General features: G+C 35.6%; 1 protein-coding gene across 2 annotated transcripts in view; it reads left to right on the forward strand.

Moving 5' to 3' along the window:
- The first annotated feature begins 11,437 nt into the window (after positions 1–11,437).
- The window catches only part of axo (axotactin), an 86,552-nt gene continuing 77,339 nt past the window's right edge, over positions 11,438–20,650 (forward strand). For both annotated transcript variants that reach the window (XR_016302397.1, XM_089633242.1), the window contains exon 1: positions 11,438–11,744. The gene's annotated coding sequence lies outside the window, so the exon portion shown is untranslated. The remainder of the gene's footprint in view (positions 11,745–20,650) is intronic.

Here is a 20,650-nt window from a genome sequence, read left to right on the forward strand (position 1 = left end):
GAAAGAAATAATAAAAATACATTTACAATAGATTAAAAAAATACTCACGTGAAATAACGGTTCCATGATAACTCAACACAGTGACAATTCAACACACCTTTAAAAAGTGATATAAAGTCATTAGAAACGATGAAAAAAAAATTTAAACCTAACCTACTTAACTCAGTTAATAAAGTTTTTGTGTCATCACTTTCCATGACTTTATATAACTTTTTAAAGATGTGATGAATTATCGTTTTGATATTTATCCGGTCACCGAAATAACATACCAGAAATAAAAAAATAAAAATTTAGTGCTCAGTTAGGGCCCGTTCCCACTTCCGTTTTCAAATCGGAGGCGGGTCCCGTTTTAAAAACGGACGGCCAATGGCCCTGTTCACACTACCGTTTTAAAAACGGATCCGTTTTAAAAACGGACCATACTCTACGAAAAAAAAATAATTGTCGATTCAACAAAAACATGTTATTTGCTCATTATTCAGTAATGGTGCGCAATGGACGACGATGAAGCTCTTGTTGTCATGTGGTACTTATTAAATAGAAGGAAAAAAGTGAAAAGAAAATTTTGAGTACACCCAATCATAGCCGAATGATTTTCTGTAGGAATTTTCCAAGTGTTAATTGGTGAGTTAAGAAGTGATGAACTAAAGTTCTTTAATTATTTTAGAATAATAATGAATGGATTATTTATATAGCGCCGTTTTCACCATGAAAAATCACCTCAAGGGCGCTTAATGGCTTAAGAGAATGTCTATCACTTCCTTTAACCATCTACTGGAATGAGTTTCAGAGAGCTTAACATATCAAAATACAAAATTGAGAAAGTGCATTTGTCCTGAAGAAAGGCTATCGATATTTTAAAGTAAGAAAACAATAAACACTCAAATATTTTTTATTATGTGTTTATTTAACTAATACGCTCTTCCGTGCATCTCATTAAAGCTTTAAAATTTAAAAAAAAGTAAACTTAAATAAAATAAAATAAAAATTTTGATGTTCGAAAGTTGTGTACACCAAGTGTTTTGTTTTTATTTAGTTAAAGATAAAATATTACCATACTCTTTCTTCGACCAGTGGTATTAAATTTTCGGGATTTATTTCCTTATCCATTATTGTAGTTTTGATAACCAAATACAAGCACGCAGCGTGCCTGCTTCCTTGCGACAGGGAGCGGGTGGGGAGGGGTCGGGGTTTGGCGGGGACTCTGCCGGAACGACTGGACGACAAGTGTGAACAGCTCCATACAACACTATGAGCGAGCGTGTGCCGACACGATTTGAAAACGGACGCGCGGCCCTAAGGGCCCGTTCCCACTTCCGTTTTCAAATCGGAGGCGGGTCCCGTTTTAAAAACGGATGCCCTAGTGGCTGTAGTGGATGTATGGAGCTGTTCACACTTGTCCGACACGATTTGAAAACGGATCCGACATTTTTTGTCGGATGGCTCGCCTACGCAGCGCGTCCGTTTTCAAATCGTGTCGGAACACGCTCGCTCATAGTGTTGTATGGAGCTGTTCACACTTGTCGTCCAGTCGTTCCGGCAGAGTCCCCGCCAAACCCCGACCCCTCCCCGCCCGCTCCCTGTCGCAAGGAAACAGGCACGCTGCGTGCTTGTATTTGGTTATTTTGTTAAGTAAATAAATCAAAACTACAATAATGGATAAGGAAATAAATCCCGAAAATTTAATACCACTGGTCGAAGAAAGAGTATGGTAATATTTTATCTTTAACCAAATAAAAACAAAACACTTGGTGTACACAACTTTTGTACATCAAAATTGTTATTTTTATTTTTTTAAGTTTACTTTTTTTAAATTTTAAAGCTTTAATGAGATGCACGGAAGAGCTTATTATTTTAATAAACACATAATAAAAAATATTTGAGTTGTTATTGTTTTCTTACTTTAAAATATCGATAGCCTTTCTTCAGGACAAATGCACTTTCTCAATTTTGTATTTTGATATGTTAAGTTCTCTGAAACTCATTCAGTAGATGATTAAAGGAAGTGATAGACATTCTCTTAAGCCATTAAGCGCCCTTGAGGTGATTTTTCATGGTGAAAACGGCGCTATATAAATAATCCAATAATTATTATTCTAAAATAATTAAAGAACTTTAGTTCATCACTTCTCAACTCACCAATTAACACTTGGAAAATTCCTACAGAAAATCATTCGGCTATGATTGGGTGTACCCAAAATTTTCTTTTCACTTTTTTCCTTCTTTTTAATAAGTACAACATGACAACAAGAGCTTCATTGTCGTTCATTGCGCACCATTACTGAAGAATGAGCAAATAACATGTTTTTGTTGAATCGACAATTATTTTTTTTCGTAGAGTATGGTCCGTTTTTAAAACGGTAGTGTGAACAGGGCCATTGGCCACCCGTTTTTAAAACGGGACACGCCTCCGATTTGAAAACGGAAGTGGGAACGGGCCCTTAGATCTACAAAGAGATAGCAGAAGATTTAATAATAGGGTTGGTATTAGTCCATAGCATGATTCACAACATTCCCTTGAAAAAAGGCGATGTTTTATTGTGATGAAATTGCTTTTCTATAGTTATTTAAAAAATTCTGCTGAATCAATTTGCCTTTTATAAGTATCATTTTTTTATTATGCTGATATTGTTCTACTCTCATATTTGTATTATGCTGGAATTGTTCTGCTCTTATATTTTGAAAAATAATTTAGATTGGTTTATTTTTTAGTTTTGGTTATGATGAGAGATTAACGTTAGGAACAACTTTTTCTTTAACTTTTTTAAGGTAATACTAACAAATCTAAGCGATACGCGAAATATTTTATCGACAAATAAGACGTTTAATAACTAGGTCCCAAAGCTCGAGTGGTTAAGACGCTGTTCCGGTAAGACAAGAGATCCTGGGTTCGATTCCTAGTTGTGACCGTTGTCTTTTTATTTTATTTTTCTTGTTCTGTTTCATGTTTCGTTTATATTTTTCGGTATTATCTTCTTCTTCGATGATAGATTTACCTTATTTTATAATAAATTAAATGTTTACTGATTTGCGTAAACCATTGGAGTTTTCGCATAAAATGCAATATATTGTAAACAAAACTATAAATGATTAAAGAAAAACATGACGTGGAATTGATAGAAAAAAACACAGAATAAAATTATTTAGATAAATAAAGTAAAATTAAAAAATAATACGCACATATCATTAAAATAATGATCAAAGATCCATTAATTAATGATACATTTTTTCCTCAGCCTCCCAATGAGAGGCTGAGGAGAAAAGTGTGGCACTATAGGTCAGCAGATTGGTTCGGTATGCGGGCCCATTTCAACGCTTTTCCGTGGTCAGCTGTTTGTTTTCGGACTTCGGACCCTTCAAGATGTGCCCAGGAGATTGGTGAAGTCATCAAATCGGCGATGGATGGCTTCATACAATCGTCTACTAAAGAAACTGGTGTGGGCTCAAAGCCGTGGTTCAGTCGACAATGCTCCGAAGCAGTTCGACGAAAAAACGCGGCTTACCGAGCCTACAACACATCTCGAACGCCCGAAAGCAGATCAGCATACAACAAATCGGCAAAGGAATGCAAGAGAATCATTAATAGGTCAAAATTCGAACACGGCCTGCAGATCAGCAAAAAGCTGGCTGCCTGCCCGCATGGCAGCAGAGCATTCTAGTCCCTTGCGGGCTCAATAGGTCGGAATTTTTGCAAACCCAGTTTGCCACCTCTTACCAGACCTGACGGCTCACTAGCAAACACCGCCACCGAAAAGGCTAACTTATTAGGGAAAATGTTTGCGGAAAACTCGACCCTCGATGACGGGGGTGCTGTTCCGCCGTCGGTTCCTCACTGCGGCTTCTATATGAAAAAGCTGAGGATCCGGCATCGGGATGTACTCCACGTTATACGGGGGCTCGATGTTAACAAAGCTAGTGGACCTGATGGAATACCTGCCCTGGTATTGCAGAGGTGTGCTGCGGAAATAGTTCCAGTTTTGACAAAGCTCTTCAAAATGTCCCTGAAGTGTGGCACTGTGCCCTCTGGTTGGAAAAAAGCGGTCATTCACCCTATTCCCAAGAAAGGTGACCGCTCCAACCCGGCCAACTACCGCCCCATAGCGATCACATCAGTTCTGTCCAAAGTGATGGAACGTGTGATCAACGACAAACTGCTCACATACCTCGAGAAGAACAAAATTATCAACGACCGTCAATACGGATTCCGGCGGAACCGCTCGTGCGGTGATCTTCTCGCGTATGTGTCGCATGTTTGGGGGCGGTGCCTGGAACGTCACGGTGAGACCCAAACGGTCGCACTAGACATATCCAAGGCCTTTGACCGGGTCTGGCACCGAGGACTTAACAAATTGCCTTCTTACGGACTTCCCGCATCCCTGTGTACGTGGATTGCTGACTTTTTAAGGGATAGGTCGATTCAGGCAGTTCCTGACGGTTTCACCTCATCCTCACACTCTATAAATGCTGGCGTCCCACAGGGATCGGTTCTGTCTCCGACTTTGTTTTTGTTGCACATCAATGACCTTTTGACATGTGCACCGATACATTGTTACGCGGATGACAGTACAGTTCATGATAGCTTTTTGTTTGAAAGGCCCTCAAAGGGCACACAAACTCCAACGGCTCGGAGGGCTTTGAAGCAGAGAATGGACGGTTATCTCGAGAGTATTTCCTCCTGGGGTAAAAATAATCTCGTCGAATTTAATGTTTCAAAGACCCAATCCTGTCTGATTACGTCTAAAAGGGATCTAAATGATAATCTAGTCTCCTTCAACGGAAGCAATCTTCCGAACAGGCCTTCCATTGATATGCTTGGTGTAACTATAAGTGACCAGCTCAGGTATGGGGGCTCCATCGAAGCCAGAGTAAAGCTGGCCTCTCAGAAGCTGGGCGTACTGTACAGGGCCCGCAGATACTTTAATAATACACAACTGCTGACCCTGTGCAAATCGCAAGTGCGCCCTACTGTCGAATTTGGCAGCCATCTCTGGTCCGGAGCCCCTAAATACCTGAAAAAAACCCTTGACTCTGTGCAAAAACGGGCGGTCCGTTTGATAGATTCCCCAATCTTAACAAACGGACTGCAATCTTTAGAGCACAGGCGTCAGGTCGGTATGCTGTCCTTGTTCTATCGGTATTACAATGGAAGATGCTCTGAGGAACTAGCGTCATTGATCCCTTCGGCACCGGTGCGTAGTCGGGATACACGCCAAACGGGTGCCTAACATTTGTACACGGTTGACATTTGTCACATGAGAACGGGTCGCTTCTACGATTCATTCTTAAGTTCAACAGCTCGGCTGTGGAACGAACTGGAACGAACCGAAGGAGTGAACGTGGGACTCTTCAAGACCCATGTTCACTCCTTCCTCTCCACAAAAAGACCCTCCACACAGCATCTCCAAAGATGACATAGGCCCTGAGGGAAATTATTTTCCTCAGGGCCTCCTGTGTGGAGTTAATATAAAAAAAAAAAAAAAAAAAAAATTAAATTGTTTAATATTATTGTCAAAGTCTTCAACTATTCTAAATCAAATTACCTTTTAAAACTGTTCTCCACAACGAAGGAATTTCTTCAATCTCTGTAAATAAACAAAAGGCTAGGGAAGTACTAACTATATATAATTTTACATCATGGTTGAATCCTCTACAGCAACGATGACCATCTCATTTGTAGTAGTAATCGGTTTTTTTATTAAAACATATCTAATTTTGTTTTAACGAAATCAAAAATATGTGCAAGTGTGTGTCTTTTAAGTTAAGAAAACCATTTTGAAAATAAAATATTTTTTTTAAAATCTTTTTTTTTTATTAATAAAGTTAAAAAATTTGATTGTAAATTTTTGAATTGGAGAAATAAACTTTATAAATTTTATTTTTTATACTGATATGGTAAAATTTGTAAATTGTATTATTTTATATCAAATTCGTAAAAACGAGTTAATATTAGTCAAAACTTCAAGTTTTATTTTCATTACACTTTTTTTAATAAAAAAATAATAAATCGAATTTCAATTTATGATGAATAATGTGAAAATTAGTTTAAATAAAAACAGATTTTTCTGTTGTGAAATGTAGTCTGTCAGTTTGAGACCACTGTTCTGCACTTATATTTACTATGTAATTATTGTAATAAACTGATAATAAACTGAATCCAGTGGCTTTTCTGTGCGTGTTTACCACAGAAACCAGAGAATAGAGATATGTTTACCTTCCTTGAAATCGATTCACCTTCCCGAAGGTTAAAATTAAATTGCGACTCTTTGTTACACCTACCTAATGTTTTTTGATCACATTCAATAGCCATAAAGGTATAGAAATTTTAGAAAATAAGCAAAATAGTGATTTATACATTCGCCCTAACTAATAAACGTGTTTTAAATTTTACTCAACATCTGATAAACAACCGTTAATTTATGTATCGTAAATTGTCGTTTTTCAATTGTGTAAAATTTAAAACACGTTTATTAGTGAAGGGGCTAATGATGTATCTCGTATTCTTGGTTGTTTTGTAAATAGATAACCTTCATCATTTACCTCAGGGGTTCGAAAACTTTTTAGAACCACTACTCAAAAAAATTAAAAATACAATAATAGGTCTTCATTTGTTTTTTTCAAAACGGTTTATTTTATCTGTATAGATAGAGTAAACGTTATTCAATTTTTTTTAAATACGAATCATTTGTTAAATTTTTTTATTTTTTTATTATTTATTTATCTATCAATATAAAGGTTTTTTACTTGTATTTATCGACATCTGTCTCACTAGGGTACACCTGTGTCGAGACAGACGTATACAGATACTTATTTTTTGTGTTAATTATAATTAATTATAATTAACACAAACAAATAAGTCAGGAAAACAGAAAAATAGGAGGTTCTGGGAAAGAAAAAGGTAGGAGGAATGTGGGGGTCAGCGTCTCCAGGAGTGATGGACGTATGAATTCTTCCCTCTCTCTGTGGTGCAAGTCGATGGGTCCAGAGAATCCTACTGGAGAGGTCAAAATGTGTTCCTCCAACGGTATTTCCAGAGCTGGTCAGCCACGCAGTGGGTGAGCAGATGCATCCACCGTCAACAAACTTCTCACCGTGAACCCGGGAACGCCTGCTAAGTTACCAAACGTAGCGAACCACTTGGGGTGATGTATGGCAGATGTTTTGGCTATCCAATAAATGGTTCCCGGGGCGGATGTACCCAAACCCGCCACCCAAATTTAAATTGCTTATTTTACATCAATGCATGGTCTCATACACACTCTTCCGTTATTCTGTTCTTTTTTTCTATTTTTAGGGTTTCGCAACAAAACGGTGAGTGTAAAATAACCTCAATTATGTCACGTGCTTTTAGACTTTAAACAATTCTTCTATTTTCCTACGGTGGGGGGGGGGTAATAGGGGGACATCTAAGATAGTGAGCCAGTCTAAAGATTCAGGCGTCGTCCTGTAAACCTCATCAATCCCGCCGGTGAATAAATGCATCGGGCGTTCTTTGACATGTGGTCTAAAGCGCAGCGCATTCACACGTAACCGAATCTTTTAATCTTTGCATCATATCGACACAACGGCTGTGGGAGGACCTTATCCTATCGGTGGCATACCAGAGTTAACGAGGCAGTGAGAATCCTTGTTGTCTGAATCCTGGTTTTCGGGAATTCAAGCGGCATACAGGGTGAAAACGAGATTATTGTGCAAAGCTTTTTTGCAGCACCTTCTTATTTTTCTTCGGGGTTGCAATTTCTTGCCCGATATTTGACCGGGGTTCTATTTGCAAATACTGGAAGCCAAGGGATAAGTTTAGATTTTAAAGTTCCGCTGATGGTTCGCATTGTGGCATTAAGTTGAACATCGACCATGGAAGTGAGGGCCCTTCTAGCCATTTCTAGAGCACAGTATTCAGCTGTTGAGAAAACCATGGTAATGGATGCCCTTCTTAGTGTGTTGGCGTCGCATTCCCAGCTAGTTTATTGACTAATTTCAGCCTTTTCCTGGTTTTTTTGCTCACTACCGTAGTCGCCACTCTACCGCACGCAAAACTTGTGCCAGCACGTTTATTGGTACCGCGCAGGTAGGGCAGTGAGTGATGCGGCACCCAATTCAAGTGGGCCTCCGACTATAAATTATGCCGCTACATAAAGGGCCGAAGACTGAAAGGTCTCCTGGCCAAGGGAAATCGCTAAATATCGGGGAATAAATATAAATATTGTTTTTTTTTTTCTTTATTCATAAAACATATTTGGGTACAGGTTTTTTACATGCTTTTCGACTACCACACTAGACACATGTCCGTATTATAGTAGTCGATTGTCCTTGAATATTGACAAACATCTCACTCAAAAGTGGATTTCGTAGACAAATAATTTTATATTTAATTTGCGCTAAAGAGATGGTAATAAATATCACAATAAAACTCAATTAAATTCCGACATATTTATGAGGGAGTGTAATTATTTATCTTTACGCTATATCTAATTTGATAACCCTATTACGAAGATAAAATCTTTGTTTTTCATTATCAATATCAAACATTGAACTCATTCCTTCTCCCCCATTATCAGATTTATCAGACTTCGTGAATGATACTGTTTTAATGTTTTTTAATTACTTAAAAACGTGATATTTTATTATTATAGGAAGCAATTATCAATTAGTAAATTGAAACTAACTATGAAATAAAAAAGAGCCTCCTTATTTTATTTTGTAACATCATTGAAAAGAACCAGGGTGGCAGGACTTAGGGGAAGGATAAACTCCAAAAAAGTCGTCATCATCGAATCCCATCTGACTTCATGATCGACCATCGAATTAAATTGGAGAAAGATATTTCCCTACAATCTTCGATCTGATGCATAGACGAAAAACGCATGTAAGCGATCATTAATGATTTCATTTACTATTTTTTTTTATAATATCATATTACTTGAATTATGTGTACGACATACTTATATAAACATAAATACATAATAGAACGAGACAATAGACAATAGGAGTAACTGTGGAGGGAATCAATAAACATACATACAAAATAGAACAAGATAGTAGACAGTAGAAGTAACTTGTAGGGGGTCAATAAACAGAAATACATAATAGAACATGACAGTAGACGATGAGAGTACCAGTGGAGGGGATCAATAAACGTAAATACAAAATAAAACAAGACAGTAGACAGTAGAAGTAACTGTGGAGGGGGTCAATAAACATAAATACATATTAGAACAAGACAGTAGACAATAGGAGTAACAATGGAGGGGTCAATAAACATAAATACATAGTAGAACAAGACAGTAGACAATGGGAGTAACAATGGAGGGGTCAATAAACATAATACATAACAGAAAAAGGCAGTAGACAATGGGAGTAACAATGGAGACAATAGGAGTATGGGGTGGAGGGGTCGATAAACTTAAATACATAATAGAATGAGACAGTAGACAATGGGAGTAACTGTGGAGGGGGTCAAAAAGTTACAAAAAGGTAATATTTTTTACCTGGTTTATGTAAGATTATTGGAAAAACGACCTTTTAGCTATGCTTTCCTGAATAAGGCACGTGTGTCCAAACAAGTAGTGTCAGTTTTAACTCAATTACAGTGATGTTCACAAGATGGGTGTATTTTTACTTTGTAAATGTTTCTTATCTGATTTTATTCCTGCTTATCTGAAATTTCATTAAGATGTGAAATTATCACGATTATTTATATCTTCTTTGCATCTTATTATCGTCTTATTCAACGCATCATTGAGAGCCACCCACCACAATGAGTCCCAAGTCCAGTGGAAAAATGCCACCAGGTGTAATTTTTCCACTGAATTTCAGTGCTATCGTTCCAAGAAAGTACCTACCTACTTTATCTTAAGTTCCTCGCACATTTCGTTCGTATTTTCTTAGAAGATTCCAGATAAGGACAGTTATTCCGGACCCATATTTCGCAAATTATCGGACTTTTCCTGTTGGAAATCCTAGCAAAATTGCGCAGTAGCACGGTGCAATGTTATCGTATCATAAGTTAACTCAACAAGCACTTTATGTTTGTTCCGATAATTCTTTGTATGTTTAGTATTCGAACGCGTTTTAAAGTTTATACCTTAAACAAACACCATTTTCCGTACGTTTAGTTGGTACAGGTAGATCCTTGTTATTTTTAAATCGTCAATTTACTTAGTTCAAGCGTCTTATCTACAATAACCTACCTTCTACTATTTCATTACCGATAAGACGCTTAGAATAGAATAGTTTATTATCCGTTTAGACCTATTTAAGTGTCTTGTCTCAAGGAAGCTGTGGGTTGACTTCCACTTTCCAGGACTATAAAATTTTGAGAATCTTTAGATCAAGGAATGTGGTGGAATTTAAAAAAATAACTATATTGGAGCAACACCCAATATATTGGTGCGAACGCAATAATACAACACTGGACACCATGCTCCATTTTATGTAGTTGCTTCTCGCACTAATTTTACGAACAATCTTACTCTCAGAGATTGCATCGTTTGGCGTGTGAAACTTGACAAATTTAATTTTAATAATATTGCTTCTTTTAAACAGCAAATATTACGAATCAATTTAATTGTGTTTATGTAACCTACATTTTTGGTCAATAGTTTTGTACGCCTTATATTAATACCTTTCTGAATTGGACACAAAGGTGTCTGGTCAGTTGAAAATAAAACATTTAGTTTACGTTTTCAACCAATCAATCATAAAAATCTAAAACCTTTCAGGTTTTGTGGTGAGCATTAGTGGATTTTTTTGCCGTGGATTTAACTCGTACGATGATAAAATTCGAATAATTCCTTGGGAAGAGTTGTGACACGCCAATCAAAATTTGGTTAGACACATAATAAACTACATCGTAAAAACAATCATCAAGAAAAACTATTGTGTCTTGCGTTATTAGATTAAATTCATTAAAAAATACCATTTTTTTAACCAATAAATTCTGGTAGAACATATTGAATTTAAAATTGATTTCGTTTGTTTTAAATATAAAAAGGGCAGATGATAACAGAGCATTTTATTTTATTTTCTTTAAATAACATTTGGCATTCGTGAAATTAAGTTGCTTTAGATCCAAAAACAAACAAAAATGTTCAATACTGGAGAGTACACTGAACTAATGAAAGTTACAGTAAAATACGTATGAGCTGCTATTTGAGTTAGCGTCCGCTAAAGACAGTAAACGAAGATTACGAAATGTACGACGCTATCGAGAACACTCTTTCTCAACAAAGAAGCAATAAGTAACAAACAGCGGCGTCGAAATAATCAGATTTGATCCAGCATCTCGATTCAGATGGGCATCCGTCGAGGAGTGAATCAATCTATCGGATTACCCCCTCCTCCATCCCACCCCCTCCCACCACACTCCATCCGCTATCAGCCGCGCAGCAAATGATAACAACTACTGGTCGTCATTTTCCGTCTTCAGTCCTTAAGTCAGTAGTCAGACGAGGCGTCGCGTACTACAAACACGTGTTGAGCGAAGAACAGTCAAGAAACACACGCGAGTTCATATAAAGTCCCAATAAGTTACCTCCCGCATTCAAATAAATCATATTCCTTCGGCAAAACTTTCGGTACTTTGTAGTACAGTCTACCGAATTTTCTTTAAGCGACTAAGTGCCGTCGGATTCCGATTGAAGAAATTTAATACTTTTCACTCTGTGGTCTTCTTCGAGTGCTTCATATATTAAAATAATAAAGTTATTGTTTTGTGCCTGATTCTCATGAAGTCACACTCATGATTTGTAAGTATTTATCAAACATATATATCTACGTAACATTGTGGTATAAGAAGTAGATACATATTTCAGATTTCGATAAAAATAAATTAAGTTTTTTTAAATGGTGACTTAAAAAACGTGTTCTTTATTTACTTTGAAATATATTATATAACATGGTAAAGAGACGATTGTTTGTAAACGGAAATATTTTTCATTGAATGAACAGACCACCGGAAAATGTATGCAAATATTTTATATTAAAATGTTGTAACTATAAGCAGTGTGTATAGCGATGAATATAATTTTATGTTCTTATTTACGGATTAAGTATTAAGCCTTGTTGAGATTATGAAGTAAAATTTTAAAAGTACCAGGAATTCACTAGTCCTTATATGTTTTATAACATTATTGTAATCTCATATCTTAAAAACGATTTCATCAATGTCTAAAAGATATCTCTAATCGTTTCTACGTTTTCTAAATCAGAAGTGTAATCTTCTGACATTTACGTTCTATAATCCTTCAAATTTTGTGTTTTATGGTAGACTTCGTTTATCTCGTCACCGACCCATAAGTCCGCTGTCAATTCCTATATCATAAATTCATTATTTTTGTGCGATAATTTATCATTCACGTGATGGTATTTGTTTTGCAAAAACATTGCTATTTTATAAAACCCTCTAATATGATTTTAATAGGGATAACAGGATTTTTTGTTATTTGGTTTCAATAGAGAATGCACCAAGATAAATACCAAATCACCCTCTGAACACGCGAGATAATATTTGGGTTTACAGATGGACCAGCACATACATGTGAATTTTATACCTGTTTCTACACCTGTTGAGCCGGCTTAGTAGCGGCCCTTTACAAAACAATACGGATTGTTTTGCAACACCCAAAAAAACTTTTAAATTAAAAACTACCAATTTTAGCTTACCTTTCAATTGTTTTTCCAGTAATACGTCTCAAAAGACACAATTTTCACAAATTGTATATTGCGATATGATTATGTGATATAATAACGATATCGTTCTAACGCCAACAGCATTATTATTCTTTTGATGGACTTTTGGGTGTAAGAAAGTTCAAAATGCGTTATTACCAAAAAAACTTATAAAAACTTCATAATACTTTTCTGTTTGAAGTTTTTGCTTATCAGGTAAGTATAATGCATATAATAAATGCAAAGTCAGAATATTTTTGATATCTAAGAGGATCTACAATATCGATCATTTGTTGGTAAACATATTTGATAAATGACAAGCGACAATTTGGTGCGACCAATTGTAAATCAGTCAGATAATTTTACATCCTTCTTTGTCGAATTCCTTATAAATTACGAAATAACACTCCAAAATTAAAAAAAAAAAAAAACATACGTAATAAATAGTTGGGAATCCCGAATTCAATACGTGTTCTGGGCCGAGGGCATATCATAATTATATACACAATCGCAATACGTACAATGTGTTCTGCTTCGGTCCGCCTCGAGCCGATGAACTCAGAAACTTGAATGATCTTTAGTAAAAATTCCATCCAAACGATATCAATAAACAATAATTTAGTCAAAGCCTGATTAGAGTTAAGTGCATGAGGAAAATGTTCATTGATATTATTCTAGGGGAATCTTAGAAAGCATCTAATGATGATGATGCGACATATTAGCACTTAGGTAGTAATATTACCTCAATATTGTCATAACAACACCTACCCTTAGCCAAAACAAATATTACGCATAGCGCAAAAATAATGTATTATTTAATGCATACTTTGTTTGTTTTATCTAAAGCTAGTGATAAGAAAAGTCGTTTTTTGTTACTTTTTATTAACCAGGCTAGAGTTCCTAGGAATATTTTATATGGGGATGGCTATTTATAATACTTTATTTTTGGCTGATGGAATTTATAATACTTTATTTTGCAATTTCTTATTAGTTGAAGGAAACCATAAAAGTATCAAGGGGAAAACTACATTTTTATTCCGAAGAGAGCACCTTTCAATCCGAGTAACGTTTCAATCCGTATATCGTGTGTATAATGTTATAAATTTAAAGGTTAAACTTATTAACCGCAGATCAGTTAAACTTGTTTTCTCATCCAAACACCTCCCTTGTGAGATTTTTAATAAGTTTAACCGCAGAACAGTTAAACTTGTTCTCTCATCCAAACACCTCCCTTGCAAGATTTTTAATAAGTTTAACTGCAGTTCAAGTTCAGTTAAACTTGTTTTCTCTGATATGCCAAAACAAGTTTAAACTTCTTTTATATGTATTACAATAGAATTGAATAACGGTCAATTCAGCCATAATATAATCCGAAGGAATTTTCGATAGATCTTTAATTAAATTAATATTACATATTTTTTTCAAATAATTACTTACTTTTTGTAAAATAAATAAGGCCCACAGCGAAATTAACAAACAGTGTGGCAGTCAAAAGTAGAATGCTTATTTTTTAAGTTTTTATTCGCAATCCTTTATTTTTATAATTTAGTATAAAGAAGCATCTCTGCCTGAAAGTTATTTTTATTTCACCCATTTTGAAAACGAGACTGAAAAATATTTAAGTTTTATTGAAGAAGTGTTTTTAAGCAGTGATTCCATTTCATTACTAGATAGAACATTGACGGAATCAACACGTTCTAATATCTCTTCTTTCAATGGCGGTGGTGGTGCAACTCTACATACGATGCTACTTGTGTTTAATTTAATCAGTTTCTTGGATACAATACGATATTATCAGCATCAATGAGATCCCACCAAAGTCAATGAGGATCGCATAACAAAATACGGAGACGAGCAACTTCTAGAAATCTACTTTCAATTAACTGAAAATTTTAGATAAATTGGGAACGAATTAGCAAGAGATTAAGAGAGTAGTAGAATGTATTCGTATTTAGAGAATTCTACAACTTACCCTATTTTTACCTGAAAATCAAACAAAATCCTATAACAATCTCTTTATCCTCAATAAACATGTTTTGTTCTCTAAATAAATAAATATGTATGTCTTTTAAATTCATATTCGTGATTACGATGTAACCATATTAACAATGTATGTTTTTCTAAATTCTTAATCCACCAGAAATGTATATTATTTTACAAAATTATACAGAGGTATATAATATATATTATCTCGCATACCCAATTTCTACCGATTTATAACAAGTTTCTCGCCAACTGTTTAAGTTTTTAAGTTCTAAAAAAATAGAAAAAAGTTATTATTTAAGATAATATCGTTAATAAAACATTTTTTGCCGAAACGTTAACTATATGAAATTTCCTCGATAGAAAAAAATCGCAAGGTAAGCTCCGAAAATTTAATATTAATTTCTGTTCTGTTATAGGCATGAAAAAAATCACAGTGTATCTTTAAATGCAACTAAAGCATTTCAAGAGAAATGTTTAATCTATTTCAAACGAGTCGTGTTTTATTAAATATTTTTCACCATTTTCGCTCAATTATTATCATTTTTTTAATATTAGCGCGCTCCCTCTAACATTCGTATTTACATATTTTCCTTTCAAACCATCTTTGAACGCTTACTAAGGGGCCTTATGATATAAAATAACCAATTATTATAAAAACTGAATATACATAAATACAAAAGTTTTGTTAAGAAAAAATAATGTATTTCGACTTCAGACACTCTTTCAGTTCTCGGTTGGACCTACCGATATTTTCTTTATATTAATAGTATTTAAGCACTAGGTATTTTCCACCTTAGAACAAACTGTGTGAGATTCTTGCACTGTCAATTGTGTAGGGTATCGACATTGTTATTATAAAGGGTATCGACATCAACGCGTCTATTTCATCTTAGACCAACAGGGACATCATCTTAGTAACGATACAGTCTCCGGCAGGATCAAGGACTCATGACGCACATCCTGTGAGAGGTACCAACTGTCCCGTCATCGTGGATACAAAATGATTCGAGGATGCGGCAATTGAACATGCACATAGCAACTGAACTGTTCGCGGCTCCGTGTCACCAAGATGAACTAATTTATTCGTAGGATGCATACGATGGTCTTTGTCTCATTTCGGCTTTATTAACGCACGAGCAACGTAGCTCTCTGTATTATAAAATATTGCAGCATTTAATCTAACGGAAACAATGATTTCAATCCTATGTAAAAGTGTTTTATATATGGTACCTATATACCCTATTTCTTAATCGCGAGAACCATTGGTCTTGTAAAACCCACAGTATAAAAATAATTAAATTCATACATAACAAGTCAGTGTATTTGCATACCAAGCACGATATAATTTTTTTCGTTAAAACTGATAAATAAACTAAATAGATATATAAAAATTATTTCAATTCGTACATTTTGTTATGAGACACCTCCCAAGAGCGCCCCTACCTGTACAGTGCAAAAACAGGGTAACTCTATCGCCACCCGGTTGGGCGGCGTTGTGTGGCCGGTTACGGTAGGGGCTGTAGGAATGAATTTATCAATGCGAATCTTGAATAGGCTCGGATTATTGAAGGAGGAAAAACGGGTGCCGGTAGCTCGTTCCACGTATGAGTTGATATACACAAAAACGAGTCGAAGAAACGACCCGTTCTCATGAAGCCAAAACCATCTGTAAACGAGTGTTCCACTCTTGTCCGTCGAGTTTATCTACCTCCTTAGAGCATGTCCCATTGAAATACCTCTGGAACAGGCTCAGCATGCCTATATTGCGTCGGTGCATTACTGATATTAATGAAGTTAATTGCAGAGATCTATCTTACATTGGCGTGGTTTATGCAATTGGCTTCCCCGTATAATTGTTTAATATGAATATGTGAATACATAATAATATTATTATGCAAATGATGCTTTCCAATCGACTGACTGTACGAATGAATCAATTTAGTTGAATGGAGGGTTATTGTGACGATTATTGTATTAAGACTGGCCGGCTACATTCCTAATGCTCTTATAGACTTTCGTTTGGGTGCATGCGTACCCGCGGTACTATTGACAACTACCAGCAACCCGAACAGCAGTTAAGACGGATCACAATCATCGTTGTAGTGATTTGTCGGTGTCAAATCGACTACTACGCATGCGGAGAATATTTTCAGTTGGAACACGTGGACAGGGCCGTGTTTGGGTAGCGAGCCGCCCAAGGAAAAACAAAACAAAAAAGAGCCCCTCCCCCGAGTTTCGGCAAAATGCCGCCCCACTAAAAATTACCGCCCACCGCAACTGCCCAGGGTATCGATTCTCCAATATAGACCGCCAACAATCGCCGTCGAAAGTTCATACATTGGTCGACACTCTTATTCTTGAGTCTCTTTGACGGTACACACTTACATACGCCAAACGTCAAAAGTCATTACACTCGAACAAGGAGTTGGTCGAACCTCCGTTGTTCGAGTGCAATGACTTCGTCGACAATCGAAGCCCTGGTGGTCTACGCTTACATACAACACTGTATGTGGAGACATCCATCTTGGAACGTAGTGGAGGATAATCTTCGTTTGCAAAAACTTGTTTAAATGTTTTTTGTTTTTTATATTAATTTCATACACAAACCTATCCATGTGTCATCTTTGGACGTGTTGGACCAGGTGTGATCGCAACCTAGTGAGATGATAAATACAACAAAAAATAGTTATAATGTATATGCCGGGGCTACACTTCGACACATTTCATAATTCATTAAACAGCTGATATTACCACTCTAGCGACCTTTTTTTTCCTTCAATTTTGACCTAAAAAATTCCAATTTCGAGCTGGATTTACTTAAAATCAACACTAACAAAATCGACTCCATATTTGATGCAGATTCACACGGAGTAAAATGAGTATTGCTGATTTATTAAAAATATCTTCGAATTATTAGTAAACCGGTTAAAAACGGGACTGCAGGCCGCTTCCTGATAAACTTTTAGTAATTCGTAATAATAACGGAACACGTGTTCTTGCGCCCGCGTTTGACTTAATAAAATATAATGACAAAATTTTAAAAGTGTTAGGCTTTTTATGAATACGTAATCCGACATCGTGAAAATTCATTAGATTTTTACTAAAATTTTATCAGAGAACCTATAAATTCATTCGTTAAGAGCCTGCAATCCAATGTTTAACCTGATAACGAATAATTTGAAGAGATTCTTAATAAATTATCAATACGTTTTCTCAAAATTAAAATTGTGCGTAATTATGTGTTTTGGGTTATGCAATAAAAATGATAATTGAAAATCTGGTCAAGTAACACCACTAGGTTACTAAATACATCATTATTTCTAGTATTACCTTATTTACGTACTTAAATACTCCACATAATTAATTTAATCTAATGTGTCAGAGTTACTAGGTAAAGTCACTATGTGTACGTAAATACACAGTGACAATCTTATGCCACGTTCTTATAAATACGTTTGTATAAGAAAGAGATGATATAATGGAGCTCTGAGCAGCAGGACCATAAGGCTCGGGGTCCTTAGCTTCCTTTAGAATGGCACTATAATCATTCATGGCGTATCTGGCAGTGGTTTTAATGCCAATGCCCCATTTAGGGCGAGGAGATGGATGGGCTGGGAGTAGGGCTTCCAAAGCGGTTTAAACCCAAACGGGCTAACCGGTTATTTCATTTATATAAATAACCCAAAATTGGATAAACCACGGAAGGGAAAGCCTTCCCTAAGGATAAAAATTATTTCCAGTGGCTACTAAACAGTAAAGTTGTCAATGGATCGAGACTAGCAGAGTTCTGTAACTATCCCTTATGTATGGAACTGACTGTGAAAGAGCAAGATTAAAATGAAAGTAGTAGAAAACAAGTACTAAAATAATGAAATCTTTTAAGATTAAAAAACCATAAGCGTAATCAACAAAATAATCCGAAAATTCAAAGTAAGGCTTTAAAAGAATATTTTTTAAAACATATAAAAACTAAAATACGTAATTCTTATCGTGTTGTACGTTGTTTTGTTTCTTTCTCTCTCATTTTCTTTAATCTAGCATAATATATTTTTACCAATGTATTAGTGGGTAAGCAACTTCTTCTAAATTCCTACCTTGGATCTGTGCTTATGTGTATAGGTATCTCTGTATGTTTCCTTTTATGTTTTTTTTTTTCTACTTAATCTCCCTTTTTCTATTTGTGTACTGTTTTGCATGTGACACTTATAATTTTGATATCAAAATACCAATGTAAAATTGTACCCATTAACTACCACCTATGTATTGTAAGTTGCTCTCGTGTACAGTGAGTTTTGTAACTCATCGGGATTGCTCTAGCAAGAACTAAAAATTAAATTAAATTAAATGAAGAAATTAACACAGAAATGTGTTTGACTCAATTCATATACATTTTTTTAAACATTATAATATGTTCACTGTAGTGCGTTTTTATACACATTTGTAATAACTATACTAGTAATAACAGGTAGCTTAATTAATGCTAAAAATATGGATATCCGAATTGGTTCTGTTCCACAGTAAAAGTGCTCTCTCCACCGACATGGCCATTGGCAAGTTAGGCCTGCAGGCTGGGAGATAAATGCAGACCGGGTACATAGAAATGAAAACTCTATATGTGTGATGTAAGTTGGGTATTCAAGCGATAGATGGCACTAGTCATAAAGCTTACTCCAGAGTCCCACAGATGTCGCTAGAGTGTAGCAATTGCCTGTGGGATATTATTGTCAGACAACAAGCTTCCAGAAACAGAGAATTACCAACCCTCGGGTAATGAACAGTGTAGCTAAATCCAGACTTATTTAATGTAACTTAAATAAACGCAATTATAGTAAAAGAACCTTTTACTTTACCAAAGAATTCCCAACACAGACATCTGCAAGTAAAGCAGAGACACAACACTATGATAACCGAGTTTTAAAACCATCCTCGAATCAGTCTGAAGACATGTGTATCCCTTAGGACCCGTAGATGGTTCATTCCGGGTATACTCAAAAGAAATTCGGCGGGATAAAGCCACGGGTAGTAGCCATTCTCCCTCAACTAAAAAAATCTCTGAACTTGACTTCTTGAGCAAGTGGATAGTACCTAAAGGGGGTGTCAGGGAGATGTATGATAAAGGTACAAGCGGATGAAATAATAAGTTGAGGATGTTGCAAGAAGACATTGCACCTAAAATAATTGCAAATACTTACGACGAGTCACGTTAAAACCAATGACCGGTTTAAACCGGTCAACCGGTTTCTTTGATAAAATAATACAAGTTAACTAATGTGTCGGTTACAATCGGAAACCCTGGCTGGGAGCAGGACCGGTTGGGGGGAGGTTTGACTGGCACAGTATTATTGCGGACCTTTTCGGGCCGGTCATTTGGTGCCTCAAACAAAACGAAAAAAAAATATATGATGCACAACAACATGTTTCGTGTGATTGACCACGCATATCTTTAGACTGGCAACGCTCATTTGCGATTTTTGGGTAGGTACTATCCACTTTTGAAGGTTTCCGGTATTTAATTTATGTTTAAAATCATCGAAGCGGAATTATTAATATAGGTTCTCACGCCAAATTACTTTTACGGTAGTTATACGATTTATAAATATATGCGTTTTACTATTATCTATTGGCTGTATTTTACTATTATCGTAAAGAATTTGTTAATTCAAGAAACCAAAATGCGATTTAAATCCAGGAAAATCCGTCTTTTGTTGTTGTGGCTTTTGTTGTTGTTATTCTATTATCAAATAACCTTATTGCGTCTTTCTGGAAGCAAGGTCACACAAGGCAATTTATATCGTATTATATTATATTTTTGTCTATGTGTATATTGCTTTGTATATGTAATTTACCAATTATTTTATCATTCGTGATTCAATTAGATTTACGCTGTTCCAATATTTATTTCTGGGTAACAGCTTTACTATCTGGTTTCGTCTGAACTTAGATTCTCGCAAAAAAATATCCATTAAATTTATTTTAAAAAGTCAACAATTTATTTTGC

This window comes from Hesperophylax consimilis, chromosome 7 (genome assembly GCF_061612785.1).
Source record: "Hesperophylax consimilis isolate HC1 chromosome 7, BYU_Hcon_1.0, whole genome shotgun sequence".
Classification (NCBI taxonomy): Eukaryota; Metazoa; Arthropoda; class Insecta; order Trichoptera; family Limnephilidae; genus Hesperophylax; species Hesperophylax consimilis.